General features: G+C 43.9%; 1 long non-coding RNA gene across 1 annotated transcript in view; it reads left to right on the top strand.

Annotated features, from left to right (window-relative positions):
* LOC141271143 (uncharacterized) overlaps nt 1-20023 on the top strand; it is a 43927-nt gene that overhangs the window by 7586 nt on the left and 16318 nt on the right. The window contains exon 2 of the long non-coding RNA XR_012321846.1: nt 17395-17450. This is a non-coding gene — a long non-coding RNA (uncharacterized lncRNA). The remainder of the gene's footprint in view (nt 1-17394; nt 17451-20023) is intronic.

Here is a 20023-nt window from a genome sequence, read left to right as displayed (position 1 = left end):
TTAGCTTTTCTGTATGTAAATCCCATCTCCTTTAGGCGGTTTCTTACAGTTTGGTCACAGACATTGACTCCAGTTTCCTCCCATTCATTCCTCATTTTGTTGTGCATTTCCTGTTTTGGAGACATATTGCTTTAACTTTCCGGTCTTGACACTTTGATGTCTTCCTTGGTCTACCAGTATGTTTGCCTTTAACAACCTTCCCATGTTGTTTGTATTTGGTCCAGATTTTAGACACAGCTGACTGTGAACAACCAACATCTTTTGCAACATTGCATGATTATTTACCTTCTTTTAAGAGTTTGATAATCCTCTCCTTTGTTTCAATTGACATCTCTCGTGTTGAAGCCATGTCAGATTCATGTCAGTCCACTTGGTGCAACAGCTCTCCAAGGTGTGATCACTCCTTTTTAGATGCAGACTATCGAGCAGATCTAATTTGATGCAGATGTTAGTTTTGGAAATGAAAATTTACAGGGTGATTCCATAATTTTTTCCTCAGAATTGAGTGATTCCATAATTTTTTCCCTCTGCTTGGTCTGAAAAAAATTACCCTTACTGAGCACCACATTTTTAATCCTGATTTATTTTAGTGTCTCTTAAAGCTCTAAAGTTGCCATTTGAAATGTCTTTAGTTTTGTGCCATGTCTGTGATCTGCTTTTTTTCAACAACATTAAACAACTGAATGAACATCCTCCGAGCCCGGTGATTCCATAATTTTTGCCAGGGGTTGTACCAACAAAACATTGGAGAAAACACTTGGTCATAAATAATATTCCTTTATTGATTAGCAGCAGTGATACAGATACGGAGGCTCAATGCTGAAGGCTATAACAATACGTATGTAATTCATCAGTATAACCCAACCCTTAGTCACAGGTTAACAGGCAGAGACATAATTAACAGCCTTATTTCTAATAAGTTATTATATCCTCCCAGTGTTAAGATTAATACAAAAAGTGTTTTGTAGATAGTCACCCCATTCAATATCTTGCAACCCCTGCACCACAATTTGTGTTTCACATCTTTCTCAGGTGGTATGTGTGTTGCAAGGAGAAACCGGAATTATTAGCGATCGATAGCCAACAGGGAGTTGTAATATCTTATACTTGTAAAATAGAATAATGAAGCAGCATATAGTCTTATTACTATGTAAAATTTAGAGCTTCAACCACAACTCTACTCTTCACGGGCACCACTGGTACATACCAATGGCATAGTCAGAGTTTTCAGAAACAATTGGTATGTGTTTTAACAATATAGTCAGAATTTTCAGAAAACAATATAATGTGAGATCAGCAGACCCCATTTTGAGAAGTATTTATCTGTCATCTCCAAAAAATTATAGCAAAACAATAAAAAAATTTCTTATACACAGTCTTAACATTCCACCCAAACAGTTTTTAGTTTTTATTGCTTATATCTCATTGTCTAGGGCAAAGGTGCGGAACCTTTTTTTCTCCAAGGGCCATTTGGATATTTCTAGCATCATTCGGGGGCCGTTCAAAATTATCAACTTCAAAGTTGTCCTGCTATATTTGGTCAAACAATATGCATCACTGGGGAAGGCTGGGGGCATATACAGCGAAGACCAAAAATTTAGCTTTTTTTTTCAAAGTGTGATTACTTCTGTCTGGTTGTTGTGATGCCATTTTCCTGGTGATTAATTGAATGTGCATGAAGTCATCATACAAGACCTTAATTTTAACCAAAATGCTTTTGAATATAGGTATGGTCATTCAATTAAAGAAAACTGACTGCCAAAAGTTTTGCATATACTATTTATTGATCACAACATAGAGAGTAATTCATTGTTTACAATGCCATAACTTAGTATTTTGGAGCATAACCTCTTGCTTTAATTACTGCACCACACCGACGGGGCATTGAAGCCACTAGGGTGTTCAATTCAAGACATCTTGAGGGATCTTGTTCCATTCCATTTGCAAATCTGCAAACAATTCATCTTTATTGCTATGGGTACGGGCCCCAACTCATTGCCCTAACTCATCCCAAAGGTGCTCTATAGGGTTTAATTCAGGTGATTGGTTTGGCCATTGCAACAGGCGAACATTTTTCATTGCTAACCAATTTTTGACTACTGGATGTGTGCTTAGGATCATTGTCTTGCTGGAATTTCCATCCCCTGCCTACTTTGGTTTTACCATGTGGCAGCATTACATTCTCCAGTATATCCTTGTAGATGGTAGCATTTATATTTCCATCAATTCTATGCAGAGGACCAATGGCAGATGCAGAAAGCTGCCCCAAACCATGGCATTGCCACCACCATGTTTCACTATAGATGTTTGGTACCTTACTTACATCATTACATTTTCCAACTGGGCGGTATATATAGTGTTTGCCATCACTGCCAAACAGATTGAACTTGGATTCATTCGACCACAACACCAGTTTTTTGCAGAGATGAAAGTCTTCTTGACTGGAACTCATGCATTCAACCCTACTGCTATTACCCATCGCACCACAGTTTATCGACTCACTTTGACCCCATATTCTTCATTCATTTCGTGCGGAATCTGTACAGCACTTTTATGGACATCAGATACTGACTTTTTTTCTTAATAATGTGATCAACTCTGGAGGAAGTTTTCCGTGGTCGTCCACTTCTAGGTTTGTCAGCTGTTTTATAACCTTCTTTTTTTAAAGGGAATCTGTCAACCCCCTGGGAGTTATCAGACCTCTAATATGGGCATACAGGTTATAGAAAAGTAAATCTATACATACCTGTATGTCCCATATTAGTGGTCTAATTGCAGAGAAATGTATTTTTGTAAAATACTTTTTCATATGCTTGGCACCAAGGGGACGCCAAAAAATCCCCGCCTATCTGCTTAATTTCCATATTCATCCCCTCCCCTGCACGTCACAGGGCTCTGTGACATGCACTCTTCTTGTTCACATTCCGCGCATGCGCAAAGCGCCTCTAACGTCAGGCTCGCTTTTTTTGCTCCCGGCATCATTTTTCCCTGCAGTCGTCTAGTGCGCAGGGGCCGGGGAGTCACTCCAGTTGTGTTTTGTTTTTTTTTGTCTAAAAATAAAAAATAATTTAGATTAGTTGATAGGGCTAGATTAGGGACCAGGGCTGGCTCCAGGTTTTTGCCCCTTTAACACATACCACGATTCATGAAGCACAGATACCGCAGAGAAATATATATATAGTACAATGCCAAAGATTTCACTTCTTACATTACATGAGTGATATCTATTGTAAATTCTACAATAGCTCAGAAACCGACGAATCCTCACAGAGCACAGTGCATAACCTGGGGGGATTCAGAAGTTTTCATTTTAGATCAGACAGTATAGTCATCCATACAGTATTATGGGCATCAATAGTCCTCCATACAGCATAATGAGCCCCATATTTTGCTCTATACAGTATAGTGAGCCCTGTATATTGCTCCATAAAGTATAATGAGCCCCATATATTGCTTCATACAGTATAATGAGCCTCATATATTGCTCCATACAGAATAATGGGCCCCATAAAATGCTCCATACAGAATAATGGACCCCATATAATGCTCCATACAGAATAATGGACCCCATATAATGCTCCATGCAGAATACTGGCCCCCATATAATGCTCCATGCAGAATAATGGACCCTATATAATGCTCCATACAGAATAAAGGGCCCCATATAATGCTCCATACAGAATGATTTTACCATATACTGTACTGGAAAACGGGAAAAAAATCCAAGTGCATTGAAATTGCATAAAAATAGCGCAATTCCACAATTGTTTTTTTTTTTCTTTCCATGTTCACTAAATGCTAAAACTGACCTGCCATTATGATTCTCAAGGTCATTATGAGTTCATAGATACCAAACATGTCTAGGTTATTTTTTATTTATGTGGTGAAAAAAAATCGAAAATTTGTAAAATAAATAATTGGCACAATTTTTCGGGATCTGGGGCCGGGTGTGGGCTCATTTTTTGTACGCAGAGCTGATGTTTTTATTGATGCCATTTTGGGTAGATATGATGTTTTTATCGCCCGTTATTGCATTTTACTGCAATGTTGCGGCAACAAAAAAAACGTAATTCTGACGTTTTGATTTCTATTCTCATTACGCCGTTCACCGATCGGATTAATTCTTTTTATATATTGATAAATCATGTGATTCTGAACACGGCAATACCAAATATGTGTATTTTTGTTATATTTTTTGTGGTTTTATTTTGATTGGGGTGAAAGGGGAGTGATTTGAACTTTTATATTTTTTTTAAAAAATTATATTTTTAAAAACGTTTTTTTCATTTTACTTTTTACATGCATTAATAGTCTCCATGGGAGACATGAAGCTGCGATCATCTGATCACTTGTGTTGCACATAGCAGTAACACAAGTTTAGCGGCGCTCACAGCAGTTCGGCAAGGACAACCACAGGAGTCTCCTGCAGACCCCGGGTTGTCATGCCAACCCATAGGTGGCCCGCGATTATGTGACGGTCACCGATGGGCGGAGCTAACGACTTGCTTCCGGTGCGATCATGTTAATTGCCGCTATCAGAGATTGATAGCTGCATTTAACATGTTAACAGCAGCGGGTGCATCACAATTCCATCCATCCGCGGCTGTTAAGGGCACATGTCAGCTGATGAAATCAGCTGTCATGTGCCTGAAAAGGTGCGGGCTCATCACCAGAGCCCGCACCAAAAGGGGGGATGTGACCTATGACGTACTTATACGTCATAGGTTGTAAAGGGGTTAAATCAATTGTCTGTTTATATAAAAGTGTAATAAAATATAATACATTTTTGCCTTGTCGTGTTGTTTTAACAATACAGTAATTCAGTATAACTCAACCCTTAGTCAGAAGCTAACAGGCAGAGAGGGAATTAACAGCCATATTCCTAAGCAGCTATTATATCCTCCCATTGCTAAGGTTAATACAAAAAGTGTTTTGAAGATAGTCACCCCATTCAATATCTTGCAACCCCTGCACCAAAATACATGTTTCGTATCTTTCTCATGTGGTATGTGTGTTGCAAAAGGAAACTGTAATTATAAGAGAAGATCGGCAGCCAATAGGGAGTTGTAATATCAACCTATTTTGTGTGGTATGACTATCTGTTTTAAGGGCATAAAAATTAAAAGTTCGAAAATTGCGAAAGTGCAATGTGTCACGAAAAAAAAATTGTATAATCGATGGGATATGGGGAAGGAATCCAGAGTTATTACCACATAAAGTGACACATTGGATTTGAAAATATGGCCTGGTCAGGAAGGTGAGAACTGACTTCAGTGAGAAGGGGTTAAAGCTTCCCTTCATTTCTCTGATCATTACATTTATATTTTGCATTGCTTATAACTCATTTTCTAGGGTTAGCAAATATACTGCCTAATTACCAAAAAAACCTTGGAGATAACACTTGGTCATAAATAATATTCATTTATTGATTGGCAGCAGTGATACAGATATGGAGGCTCAATGCTGAAGGCTATAACAAAAGGTATGTAATTCATCAGTATAACCCAACCCTTAGTCACAGGCTAACAGGCAGAGAGGAAATTAACAGCCACATTCAGAAGCAGGTATTATATTCTCCCAGAGCTAAGGTTAATACAAAAAGTGTTTTGTAGAAACTCACCCATTCAATATCTTACAACCCCTGCACCATAATACTTGTTTTTCCAGTTTATGGCATACTACTATTTAGTCTTCTCCACAGGAGCTGCCAACTCTCCATTTACTCAGCTATTAAGTAATGGACTGTTGACTTGTATCATATAGCACTTTGAACTTTTTATTGTGTTCATGGACTAGCATATAATGTTCCACAGGAATAGGATTTCTCTCATTAGCCTCTTTGGTTATACGCAGCTTAGTTCCATTGTAATAGATTGTGATCACATTATTTATTATACAATATATTTCATCATGAAGGTGTTTTTTCATTGCATTTGACTCGCCCCCTGGGCCATGGGGCACGCGGATCCGGGCGATAGGGGAACGATGGGGGTAGTAGTGGCGGCCCGGTCCCGCGGCTCAGGGTGGTCAGACCAATGGTAGTCTGCTACGTGCTTCAGATAATGTCCGACTACGCCACCCGTGGATTGCGGTTATTAGGAACCGCCGCTGCAAGGCAGTCCACTGGGGCTGATGATGAATGCAGCTGGAATGGTGTGACTCCCCACGGGAAGAGTGCGGCCCCAGGGCAGTGTAGTGGATGGTGGGAGTGATGGTGGTGAGAGTCCCAGTACCGGTAGTGCTGGAGGCGCGAAGGAGCACACAGACAACAAGTTACAGTCCAGGGTCTTTACTCACAGTTCATTTGTTCCGGGTCACTTCTGTCAGCAGTGACCGCCCGAGCCGTGCTGCGTCCACCAGGTGTGGGGCTCGGTCACCTCCCAGGCAGTTCAGGAGCACGGCACAGGACCCCCCTTAATCCTTTCTCTGGCCTGCCTCACCAGTGACCCACTTTTGTCCAGCTGCCGCGGACTTGTGCGGTTAAACGTGGGCCCCGTCCTCCGCTGTCCTATATGGTGCCTTCCTAGCAGGTTTGATGAGGTGTCGCACCAATAAATGATCACGACCTCCGGTCTTTGGCTGAGGGTAGTTTCTCCTCCACCAACTTGGGATCCGGTACCCTTAATCTGCCTGACCCTTCACCCTGGATTCTCGTGGGTTCTTAGGGTCCCTTCCACCTTCTTGTTCCTGAGCCCTTCTGTTTCTCTGTCTCTCCTTCTCTTTCTCTGTTCCTTTCTGTTCCTTTCTCGTGGAGCTGGGATGAGACTTAATCACAGCTCCCTTTCACCTCCTCTCTCTCTTCTCCGGCCTCTCTCTAGGCCCGCTCCTGAGTGGAGCTCCTACAGAGCTTCCACTCCCAGTCTTCTCCTCTGACTGAATGAACTTCTCTTCTCTCCTAGAGCTAAGATGGTGCCCACCTTTTATACCTCCCTCTGACCATGAGCCCAGGTGACCAGCAACCAATGGGCTCCTACCTACGCTCAGGAACCAACCCCTATCTGCCCCTACAGCACTGGGTGTTCCACCCCCCTCCCCACTCCAGGCAGGGACATAGTCGGTCGTGCCTGCACTTCTGTCTAATGGGAGCACCGTTGAGCTGTCCCTCAGAAATGGGGTGTGTGTGCTGTATGCAGCTAACTGAGCCCTGGTCCATACTCCATCCTTACCCGGGAGTGGAATATCACACCTCTGGGCTGAGGTGCAATACCCCTGTAGCAGCCGAACCCTCGGGGCGCTACACATTCATCTTTCTTTATTCTGCCAGATTAATTAATGGGTTAGTTTATAATCTTACATAGTTTTGAATTGATTTAGAGGATGGCAGCTTGTTAGATAGACACATTGGTTTATGCACAGATGTTTTATACATCCATCTATGCATAATATATGGCAGACTTTAGTGCAGTGGTTTGTATTCTATATTATACATCGTCAGCCATTTCATCTCTGTAAGTTTTTGGTTCTCACTGGTCATAGCGTCATAGTCTATCTACCAACATCTTCATACTAAAGACACACATACGACTATTTTACTGTAGATTAGGGGGTGGGTTCATTATACAGAGTGAGGCCACAGTATTGAGATTGGGTGCATTATGGAGGGGCTCGATATGGAAAGGGGACAGCATAGAGAGGGCTCAGTATGGAGAGTAAGCAGCATTGAGGGGGGTCACAGTATGGAGAGGGCGCAGCATGGAGGTGCTCTGTATGAAGAGAGGGCATTGAGGAGTGGGCTTAGAATGTAAAGGGGCAGCATAAAGAGGGCTTAGAATGGAAAGGAGGGCAGCATGGAGGGGGCTCTAAATGAAGAGTGGAGGCGGTGTGGAGGCAGCTCAAGATGAGTAGGAAACAGCATGGAGGGACCTCTGTATGGAGAGGGGGCATGTGGAGTGTATGGAGAGGTGTAAGTGTGGAGTTGGCTGTACGGAGGGGACAGCATGAGGCCACAATAGGGAGAGTGGGTGCAGAATGGATAGGCTCAGTATGGAATGAGCGCAGCATTGAAGGGGCTCAATATGGAGAAAAAGAAGAATGGAGGGGGCCTTAATACAGTAGGGGCCGCATAGAGGCTGGTTCAGTAGGGAGAGGGGATAGTGTTAAGCGGCTTCCATACGGAAATGGGGCAGCATGGAAAGGGGTCAGTATGGAGAGGGTCAGCTTGGTATGGAGAGGAGGCAGTGGGGAAAGGGCTCAGTACGGAAATGAGATGGTGTGAAGGGGCCTCCTTACAAAAAGGAGGCAGAGTGGAGGCCGGTAAATATGGAGAGGGGGAGCATAGAAGAGACTTGCTATGGAGAGGGGTCAGCATGAGGGGGCTCAGTATTGAGAGGGAGCAGCATGGATGGGTTTCAGTACAGTAGGGGCAGCATTGAGGGTGGCTCAGTACGGAGAGGGGATAATGTAAAGAGGCAGCATGGAAGGGGGATCATAATGGAGAGGGGGCAGCATGGAGTGTGCTCTTTAAGGAGAGAGGGCAGTGTTGATTGGACTCGGTATCTAGAGGGGGCAACATGGAGAAGGCTTAGCATGGAAAGGGAGAAGCATTGAGGGGAATCTAAATGGAGAGTGGGGGCTGCGTGCAGGTAGCTCAGGATGAAGAGGGGGCAGCATGGAGGGGCCTCGGTATGGAGAAGGGGCAGTGTAGAGTGGGCTCAGTATGAATAAGGGGCTCTGAATAAGCCAGGTTATATATTCCACAAGCCTGGAGTTTCCTATAATACTATCAGAAACTCTATAAAACTCCAGAGGTACCCTCTGATACACATTTATTGACAATCTTAATTCACCATAGATGTCAGAGTCAGATCTATCACATCTTACATTAATATCATTGCGAAGGAAGTAGACTAGGCAGGTAAATGCCTCAAACAGAGCAAAGCTCCAGGTCCTGATGAACTGACGTTTTTTTATTATGAAAATTTCCCATCTCCCCTCACCCCACACCTAGTTAAATTATATAATCTATCATTGTTAGTTTTGTTTACTGTAAGTGATATCTGTATCTGGTATGTAACCCCTTCTTATGTACAGCACCATGGAATCAATGGCGCTATATAAATAAATAATAATAATATAAGTAAATCCTAAAGGGTGACAAAGTAAATCCAGCCTTTATCTTGGCCTTGATCACATTCATCCAGAAATCAGGCAAGGATTACACCCTAATTTTAAACTATACATCCCTTTCATTGCTAAATATTGATTCTAAAATATTTACTTCTATCCTTGCAAGTAGACTTAATGGACTTTCCCCACTCTTATTCATGGGGACCAGAAGGCAAGCCCCTGATAATGTGCATAAAAATCTTAATGTTATCCACGTAGTGGGCGGTCATATGAGTATGCATACTCCCAGCTTCAATAAGACTAGACTGTTTCCGGCCTCGCTCTTGAGGTTTTTTTTTGTAAATTGAAGGATCCCCAATGGAGTCACGATTCTCACAATCCCTTGCAATTTTATTTGGGGAATGGTGGGAAGTACACTTAATCTTTTCTTCATATAATCCATTCAATAACAGTGTGGCTTGGTACAGTCGCTATGTAGACGCCATACACATTACGTGGTCGGGTTGTGTGGCAACTGTGCCAAACTTCATTTGCTCAGTGCATCATCCAAGTGCAGCATATAAGTGTACTGCAATTAATTAGACCAGAATCGAACCAGAAGGGAACTGAAGGTAACTAGATACATAATCACAGTAAACAATGTTTCTGTTAGTTTCCACTATTACCCCCATCATCCCCACTTCCTATTAACACCACAAATCCCTACACCTAGTAATGAACTGATCATCTCTCCCTCCATCCTCCCGATCCATCTCACCTCCTCCCCAGATCTGTTCCTCAACATAAAATCATGTGTCTCCAAACACAGACGGCCACCTCATACCCTCTCTTTCACGGGTGTATCAGGTTTGACAGACAGTCATACGGGTTTCGGCTGTAGAAGGTCGCTGCGTGTGGCCTTGCAAACATCTTCCTGATCCTTTCATGGTCCCTCTTCTCTCTAGGACCTAGAGGTGATCCTCACCTTCTTCTGTTAATTACCACAACCTTGCTGTATCCTTAAATACACTAAGTTTCTCCAGAGAATTGCTGGTGATAGAGTGATTCTTATCTATTCAGGCCTGGAATTCTAGTAGCCGGCTAGAATTTTCTTGGAGTTCCTTCATGGATTGTTTCCTTGTTTTCCCATGTTATGGATCTCATTTCGGTTCTGGCAGAACAGCTTCAGAGTTTATCCCCGGAGTTAACTGACCTTCGATCAGCTATTCATCAGCAACTGCAGTGGCTGCAGACTCCTAATGTGGGACTCTGCAGGTAGGCCGGTCCAGCTTGAGCCCAAAATTGCCTTCCCGGACAGGTTTTCAGGAGGTAGAGACAAGTTTTTTGTGTTTAAATAAGCTTGTAAATTATACTTTAAGCTTCTACCCTACTCCTCTGGAGACGAGGAGCTGCGAATGGGGACTGTGATCTCCCTGTTAGGCCATGGCCCCACTCTCAGTATTTGTCAGTATTCGGTCAGTATTTTTTCTCAGGAGTTGGGGCCAAAACCAGGTGAGGAACAATCAGACAAAAGGTATAATAGAAACAAGTGCACTAATTCTGTATTTATCACCCATGTCTGGCTTTGTCTCCCACTCCTGAGAAAAAATACTGACTGAATACTGACCAAATACTGATAGTGGGGCCGTGGCCTTACAAGGAGATCCTCAATCCTGGGCTTTCTCTTTGCCACAGGGCTCTGCTTGCCTCCGATCGGTTGAAGGATTTTTCATGGCTCTGGCCCTCATCTATGATGATCCTGACCGAATCTCCTTGGCTGAATCCAGGCTGTGTCTCCTTCAACAGGGGGATCAGTCAGTGGAGACTTATAGTTCCGAATTCCGTAGATGGGCAACCGATACCAAGTGGAATGACCCGGCTCTTAGAAGCCAATTTTGTCAGGGTCCTTCAGAAAGGTTGAAGGATTCCTTGGCAGTTTACGAAATCCCTGAGTCTTTGGAAACTGCCATGTCATTAGCTATACGCGTAGATAGACACCTTCGGGATAGGTGGGTGAGACTGCTGTCTCCTGAGCTTCCTTTTCGGGGCAGCGCCCCATTGCCGGGGGGGCGGTCTGGGGCTGAACCTGTACTTATGGATTTGGAAGAACCCATTCAGTTAGGTGGAGCTACTGCGTCGCATATTTCCCCTGAAATCCGCAAGAGAAAGGGAGTATGTTTTTTTGTGGTAAAAATGGAAATTTTATTGGGGTCTGCCCCTCGGTTCCTAAGTAAACAGGAACACGATTGGCTCTTGGTAGTGTGGGATTGGATAATCAGGGAGTGTGTTTGTCTTCTATATGCAGTTTTCGGTTTGTCCTGAAGGCAGAGGTGGTACTAGAGAGCAGGACTGAGAAAATTTCTGTATTTTTGGACAGTGGAGCTGGAGTCAGCATGATTGATGCTGAGTTTGTGAGAACTCTTGGGCTTACTTGCTGTACGTTAACTAAGCCCATCCCTATTTATGCCATCGACTCAGCGCTACTTGCACAGAGATGTCTGACACAGATTGTACATGATATAAGACTGAGGGTGGGGCCTTTTCAATATGAAGTAATTCCTTATTATGTCCTGGAGGGCCTTCCCACTCCGGTTGTACTGGGTCTACCCTGGTTGGTGAAACATAATCCGGTAGTGGATAGGCAATCCAGGGAAATTGTGGAATAGGGAGATTACTGTCATGAAAACTGCTTAAATATTTCCCTTTCTGCGGTCTCTACAGAGAACTTACCTGCATTTTTGTCTGGTTTTCAAGATGGATTTTCTGAGAAGGGGTGTCAGGATTTGCCTCTTCATCATGCATATGACTGTGCTATTAACCTGATTCCTGGAGCTAAACTACACAAGTCCTGACGTTATAATCTTTCTGGCCCTGAGAGAAAAGCCATGAATGATTTCATTGCTGAGAGTCTGGAGAAGGGACATATCATACTCTCATCTTCGCCCGTGGTGGCAGGGTTCTTCTTCGTTAAAAAGAAATATGGGGGTTTCCATCCCTATTTAGATTCCCGTAATTGAATCAAATTACAGACCGAGATCCTTATCCTCTTCCTCTGATTCCGGATTTATTCAACCAGGTTGTGAGAGCTAAAGTGTTCTCCAAGTTGGATTTAAGGGGACTCTATAATCAGGTTAGAATCAGAGAGGGGGATGAATGGAAAATAGCTTTCAATATACCCCTGAGGAGCATTTTGAGAGTCTGGTTATGCCTTTTGGTCTGACCAATGCACCTGCTGTTTTCAAGCATTTCATAAACAATATTTTCCACCATATAGTGGGCAGGTTTGTGGTGGTCTGTCTGGATGCTATTTGGTTTACTCACCTGATTTAGATACACATCAGGGTCCTGTTAAACAGGTACTGCAGATTTTAAGAGATAACAAACTAAATGCCAAGCTAGAGAAATGTGTTTTCGCTGTCCATGCAATTTTTGTGGTATCTGTTGTCACACTCGGGTTTTCGGATGGATCTGGGGAAGATCCGTTCTGTACTTGATTGGGACCGTGCCGAGAACCTGAAGGCATTACAGCGCTTTCTGGGCTTTACTAATTTTTACCGAAAATGTATCCAAAATTATTTGGTAATTGTGAAACCCCTCACTGACCTGACAAGAAAGGGGTCAGATTTCTCTAAATGGTCGAGTGACGCCCAGCAGGATTTCTCCTTTTTAAAAAGATGTTTTGCCACAGCACCTATACTCAGTCAACTCGATGTTTCTGAACCTTTCATTGTAGAAGTTGATGCGTCAGAGGTGGGGGTTGGGGGTGTGTTGTCTCAGGGTCTGTCCCCTACTAAATGGCATCCATGCACTTTCTTTTCCAAAAAGTTGCCTTCGGCCGAGACAAATTATGACGTGAGCAATAGGGAGCTTTTGGCGATTAAATTGGCTTTCGAGGAATGGCGACATTAGTTGGACGGGGCAGTCCATCCTATTACTGTTATCACGGACCATAAGAACCTTCAGTCTGCTAAACGTCTCAACCCTAGGCAGACTAGGTGGTCTCTGTTTTTTACTAGGTTCAATTTTGTTGTCACTTTCCGTCAAGGGGTTAAAACATCAAGGCTGATGCTTTATCCCGGAGCCTCCCTGGTGGTAGTGACCATGAGAACCCTGCCCCTATTTTGCAGAAGGGGGTAGTCATTTCAGCCTTGTGCCCTGACCTGGAGGGGGAGGTATTGGAGGCTCAGGTGGGGCACCCCTGTCTCCTGCTCTTTGGGGAGGTTATTTGCACCATCTAATCAGCGCCGTAAAGTAATCAGGGAACATCACACCTCTGTGCTTGCTGGTTATCCAGGTAGACCGGCAACTGCGGACCTCCTTTCTCGTTGTTTTTGGTGGCCGAGATTGCACCAGGATGTGGTTGAACATGTGTCTGCTTGCAGTATTTGCGCGCGTTCTAAAGTATCGCATACCTGTCCATCTGGTTCTTTTCTTCCACTGCCTATTCCTAGCAGACCATGGACACACTTGTCCATGGATTTTATTACTGACCTACCGGTATCTGCAGGCAAAACTGTGGTTCTGGTGGTTGTAGATAGGTTCAGTAAGATGGTACATTTCATCGCATTACCGTCACTTCCGAATGCCAAGACTCTTGCTCAGGTATTCTTTAATGAGATTGTGAAGCTCCACGGAGTTTCTTCCGATATGGTGTCAGATCGGGGGACCCAGGTCGTTTCTAAATTCTGGAAGGCTTTCTGTACTCGACTGGGGGTGTGGTTGTCTTTTTCTTCTGCCTTCCATCCTCAGTCGAATGGACAGTCTGAGCACATACATCAGAATTTGGAAACTTACCTCAGGTGTTTTGTCTCCGAAAACCAGGAGGATTGGGCATCTTACTTACCGTTGGCTGAGTTTGGTACCTTTAGTGGTGGAGGGGCTTCGGGAGTTCCTGAGGAGGAGTGTTTTGCTTCATCACTCTCTTCTGTGTGGCAGGGGGTTCAGTGTAATTTGAAAATCATGAGATACAGATACAAATGTATGGCTGACAGCAAACGCTGGCCAGGTCTGGACCTAAGTGTGAATGATTTTGTGTGGTTGTCTACCAGGAATATCAAGTTGAAGGTTCCTTCCTGGAAGATGGGACCTAGATTTATTGGTCCCTAAAAGATAACCGCTGTCATTAACCCAGCAGTGTTTCGTCTGGAGTTGCCTCAGGCTCTTAGGATCCACAATGTGTTTCACAGGTCTCTGCTAAGGAGTATGTGGTACCTCTTGAGTCCTACCCATTGCCACTGCCCCCAATCATGGTTGATGGCAATTTAGAGTTCCAAAAATTGAAGATTGTGGATTCTCGTCTTCAGCTTTGTTCCCTTCAGTAATTGGTGCACTGGAGGGGTTACGGTCCAGAGGAAAAGATGTGGGTTTCAGCATTGGAGGTGAATGCCCCTAGGTTGGTTCGCTCATTCTATGCCTCTCATCCAGAGAAACCTGGTCCTGAGTGTCCAGAGACCACTCATAGAAGGGGGTGTACTGTCACAGGTGTATCAGGTTTGACAGACAGTCATACGGGTTCCAGCTGTAGAAGGTCGCTGCGTTTGGCCTTGCTAACATCTTCCTGATCCTTTTATGAGCCCTCTTCTCTCTAGGACCCAGCGGTGATCCTCACCTTCTGCTGCTAATTATCACACCCTTGCTGCATCCTTAACTACACTAAGTTTCTCCAGAGAGTGATTCTTATCTATTCAGGCCTGGAATTCTAGTAGTCGGCTAGAATTTTCTTGGAGTTCCTTCGTGGATTGTTGCCTTGTTTTCCCCGGTGTCATCTTCAAGCTAAGTCTATTCTCTTGTTTGTTTCCCTTGTGTGTACTATAATTTGCAGTGGGGCTGACTAGTGCTCACCCCCCCCCTACTCACCTTGGGTCTAGCTTTAGGGTCAGCTAGGGCCAGGTTTCCTGCTTGGTGATAGGTGCATAACCTATATAGGGTCCATAGGGGAGTCAGGGTTTGTCGTTTGAGCAGTTTAGGGGTCTCCGTTCCCCCTTTCCCCACTTGTAGGGCACCCTTCCCTTTTTCTGTTGTTATACGCTGGGTTCTCCCCATGTCCAGCGTGACACTCTCCTGCTCCCACCTACTAACACTTTCTCTGCTCCTCCTCACTGCCAGTGATATCTCTCCAAATCCTGGCCATCCTCACCACATCCCCACTTTCACTTCTACCTCCCATCCGTGATATATCAATTTTTGCAACCTTTATAACCTTATACCCATTCACCCAGCCCCCAGTCCCTATAACAGGAAGTCTATGGAATGCTCGCTTTGCAAGAAACTTTCATACATCCATGATGTTTTCTTCCTTGGCATCACCGTAACCTCTGTGAAACCTCCTCTGACACTGCCTCCCCAGCTGCACTTTCTTATGGTGGATTTCATCTTTCTCACACACCCCACCCCAGCAACAAGCATGGTGGAGGGGTTGGTTTTCTCCTGTCAGATAATTGCTTCTTCATCCAAATTCCACTGCTATCCTCTGTTATTCTTCCTTCTTTTGAGGTGCACTCTGTCCGCATCTACTCCCCCCTCCAATCTCCAACTGGCTGTCATTTACCACCCCCCAGGGCCAGCCACCACCTTTTTTGACCACTTCACCACCTGGCTACTTCATTTCTTTTCCGCTGACATCTCAATTATTATCATGGGTGACTTCAACATCCCCATTGACACTTCCAACTCAGCTGTCTCCAAGCTTCTAACCCTCACTTCCTCCTTTGGCTTCGCTCAGTAGTACTCCACAGCCACTCACAAAGATGACCACACACAATACCTCATCTTCACCCACCTCTGTTTCCTATCTAACCTCTGTAACTCACCTTTCCCCTTGTCTGACCACATCCTACTTACATTCTCTTCCCTCTCCTTTCCATGTGCACATTCCCCACCCCACAAACTTGTACACCCTCACAGAAATAACAAACACCTGGATTTACACTCAGTTTCTGAATCCCTTCTCCCTCTGGCAGACATATATTCCTTACACGATGCAGATGCTGCTATCGCTTTATATAACACCACAGTACCGGCAGCCTTCGAATCAGTCACCCTCCTCACACACACCAAATCTCGCAGAATCAACAGGCAACCCTGGCACACCAACCTCACTAAAGAACTTAGGCGGACTTCCAGGGTTGCTGAGCGGAGATGGAAAAGATCCCACTACAGCGAGCACTTCATCGCATACAAACTCTCTGCCTGTGAGAAAAATGACAGCATCGTGGAAAGAGAGTGCTTAGCCATCAAATGGGCAATTGAGACCCTGAGGTACAACCTATTAGGCCGGAAGTTCAGGCTGGTGTCAGATCATGCACCCCTAAGATGGAGGAGGGAAACAAAGGAGAAGAATGCCCGGGTGACTAGGTTGTTTCTAGCCCTCCATGACAGTCCCTCATCACCTTCAAGTCCATACTCACTGCTGCAAAACAAACCTACTTCTCATGTCTCATATCCTCCCTGTTTCACAACCCTAAAAAACTATTCAACACTTTCAATTTTCTCCTCCATCCCCCAGCACCTCCTCCCTCTCCTCTCAGCTGAGGACTTTGCCGCATTCTTGAAGCAGAAGATTGACACCATCAGAGAAAGATTTTGCCTACAGTCCCCACAACCCCTCCTCATAACTACTCAGCCCTCTTACTCCAAAACCAGCTTCTCTGCCATAACAGAATATCAACTTTCCTCTCTACTTTCCAGATCACATCTCACCACCTGTGCATTTGACCCGATCCCTTCCTACCTCATCCCAAACCTAACCATAGTCTTCATCCCAACCCGAACCCATCTCTTCAACCTATCACCAACAACTGTTCATGCTTTAAACATGCCTTTATCACACTCATGCTCAAAAAGCTCTCTCTTGGCCCATCCTCTGTATCTAGCTATCGCCCCACATCACATTTCTACTATGCCTCAAAACTATTGGAACAGCATGTCCATCTTGAATTGTCTTCCCACCTCTCCTCTAGCTTGTGCTGTTCCCCCAGAAATAATTAGTATTCAGCTGTTTGGTTTGCATATCTTAGAAAATAAGTTCTGATAAATGTATTACCTTGCTACATCGTCATCTGCCGGCCAGTATTTGTTTACCGATCACTCTTGTTCATTCCAATTAAGTTGGTTCAAACTGGGTGTGCATGGCAGTTGGTGGGTCACTTGCTCTAGACAGTTATTTTATAGCCAGAGTTGTGAGACAGGGACCACTTGCTGGGCTAGCAAAGTTATCAATTTCTGACCAGCACAACCAACTTCAGCGGCTTCAGAGAAAGCTACAGTATTGTACCGACAAGTATTATTTCTTTATCCAGTTTTAAATAAACCAAGTCTTGAATTGCACCCTCGCTTTGGTTTTACATTCAGGTCTTCAGATGCTGAGCCTGCGCTGGTCCTGTCTGCTTCCCATCTTGAATACGGAGGTAAGGAAAAAAAATCCCACAGCATCTTATCAATCAGCTATTGCTTTATGTGGAGGCAGAACACTGTTCCCTCTTTGACCGGTTACAATCTGGTTTCCGACCGCATCATTCAACCGAAACTGCCCTTACTAAAGTCAATAATGACCTAACCACCAAAGCCAAGCGTCACTACTCTGTCCTCCTCCTCCTTGACCTATCTTCTTCCTTCGACACAGTGGACCATTCCCTCTTACTACAAATTCTCTCATCTCTTGGCATCACAGACGTGGCCCTATCTTGGATCTCTTCATACCTAACAGACTGGACATTCAGCGTCTCCCACTCACACACCACCTCCTCATCTCGCCCCCTTTCTGTCGGTGTCCCCCAAGGTTCAGTTCTAGGATCCCTGCATACCTTCAGCCTGGGACAGCTCATAGAGTCTCATGGCTTTCAATATCATCTCTATGCTGACGACACACAGATCTACCTCTCTGGAGCTGATATCACCTCCTTAATAATCAGAATTCCACCATGTCTGTCTGCTATTTCATCCTTCTTCTCTGCTCGATTTCTAAAACTCAACATAGACAAAACAGAACTCATCATCTTTCCCTCATCTCCCTCACCCCCCTTCCAAAAGACCTCTCCATCAAAGTGAATGGCTGCTCACTCTCCCCAGTCCCACAAGCTCGCTGCCTTGGGGTAACCCTTGACTCTGCTCTCTCATTCAAACCACATATCCAAGCCCTTTCCACCTCCTGCCGACTCCAACTCAAACATATTTCCCTGATCCGTACATTCCTTAACCAAGAATCTTCAAAAACACTTGTGCATGCCCTCATCATCTCCTGCCTTGACTACTGCAACCTGCTGCTCTGTGGCCTCCATTCTAACACCCCTCCAATCTATCCTCAACTCTGCTGCTCGATTAATCCACCTGTCCCCCCGCAATTACCCGGCCTCTCCTCTCTGCCAATCTCTTCACTGGCTCCCCATTGCCCAGAGACTCCAGTTCAAAACCCTGATCACGACATACAAAGCTATCTACAACCAGTCTCCTCCATACATCTGTGACCTAGTCTCCCCGTACACGCAACCTTCGATCCTTGCAAGATCTCCTTTTCTACTCCTCTCTTATCTCCTCTTCCCACAATCGCATACAAGATTTCTCCCGTGTATCCCCCATACTTTCGAACTCTCTATCCCAATATATCAGATTCTCGCTTACCGTGGAAACCTTCAAAAGGAACCTGAATACCTACCTCTTCCGACAAGCCTACAACCTACAGTAACCATCGTTTTACTAAACCGCTGCACGACCACCTCTATCCTCACCTATTGTATCCTCAGACCCATCCCTTGTAGACTGTGAGCCCTTGCGGGCAGGGTCCTCTCTCCTCCTGTACAAGTTGGTCACTTGTATTGTTTCATGATTATTGTACTTGTTTTTTATTATGTATACCCCTTTTCACATGTAAAGCGCCATAGAATAAATGGCTCTTTAATAATAATAATTAACTATCTGAACAACAATGAATGTCCGGATTCCAAAACAGAATTCTTAGACTTAATTTAGCTGGATAACATCACGTTCAATCAGGAACATGTTTCCATGCATTGGAAAAAAAAGTAGAATGGAACACTATACTACATGTAACTGGCTCTCATCCTATGCATACTTTGGATCACGAGAGTTATATGTATCTGTTCAGATGGTCAGGCTTTTTCTACAGAAAAGCAAATTATTAAAAGTAAAATTGTGGCTAGCAGCTATAATATATACTCAATTAAAATGGTGGAATATAAAATCATGAATAAAGAAAGAAGTTTGCTTCTATATAATAATAAAAGTAACAAAGGTGAAATAAAACAATTAGTACTCAGCATACCTTTCAGTACACAATTCAATAAAGTTAAAACTATAATAGACAAATATTATATTGAATCAAGATGCAAAGCTTGAAATAATCATTAATGTACCGTAAGTAGAAGTCAGGTTGTATCAAAGAGAGGCCAATCGCTTGGAGATATTTTATCTCCAAGTCCATACATGGAATATAAAGCAAATACTACCCCACATGGTTAGCCTTAAGAGTTTTTAAGGGTAGGGTCACAAGACCGTTTTCTCCACGTCCAAGAAATACCATCTGATTAATCTGAGAAATCTTTGATCAGAGTGGCATCGGCTTTTCTCGGACATAGAGAGAAAAAAAGTTTCTCCACCTTCTCCATTCAGTTAGTTAAAATCGGACCGCACTCGAGTGCGGTCCATTTTTTTAATGTACCCACAGACTTGCATTGCCGATTTTCATACGACACTTTGATCAAAATCGGACAAGTGTCCAGTTTTTGTATGTGAACCACTCCGTCCAAGGAAAAAAAATCAGACATGTACAGCAACAATGCATCTTATTCTGGAGGGGTTAGACACTTTGTGGAAACGTACAACGCTAGCACTGAAACTTTGTTTCTACAGCATGGAAAAGGTTAATTGTCCACCTAGGGGTGGTGACTGGAGGAGGCAGGTACTTTTTAGAGAGGCTTTTTGAAATTAAACAACAGATATCTAAATGGTACAAACTATATGCATG

Source organism: Phyllobates terribilis, unplaced genomic scaffold (assembly GCF_046119375.1).
Source record: "Phyllobates terribilis strain yellow unplaced genomic scaffold, ASM4611937v1 Scaffold_5__5_contigs__length_657084704, whole genome shotgun sequence".
In the NCBI taxonomy this organism is placed as follows: domain Eukaryota; kingdom Metazoa; phylum Chordata; class Amphibia; order Anura; family Dendrobatidae; genus Phyllobates; species Phyllobates terribilis.
This window is presented reverse-complemented; position numbering and strand designations above follow the sequence as displayed.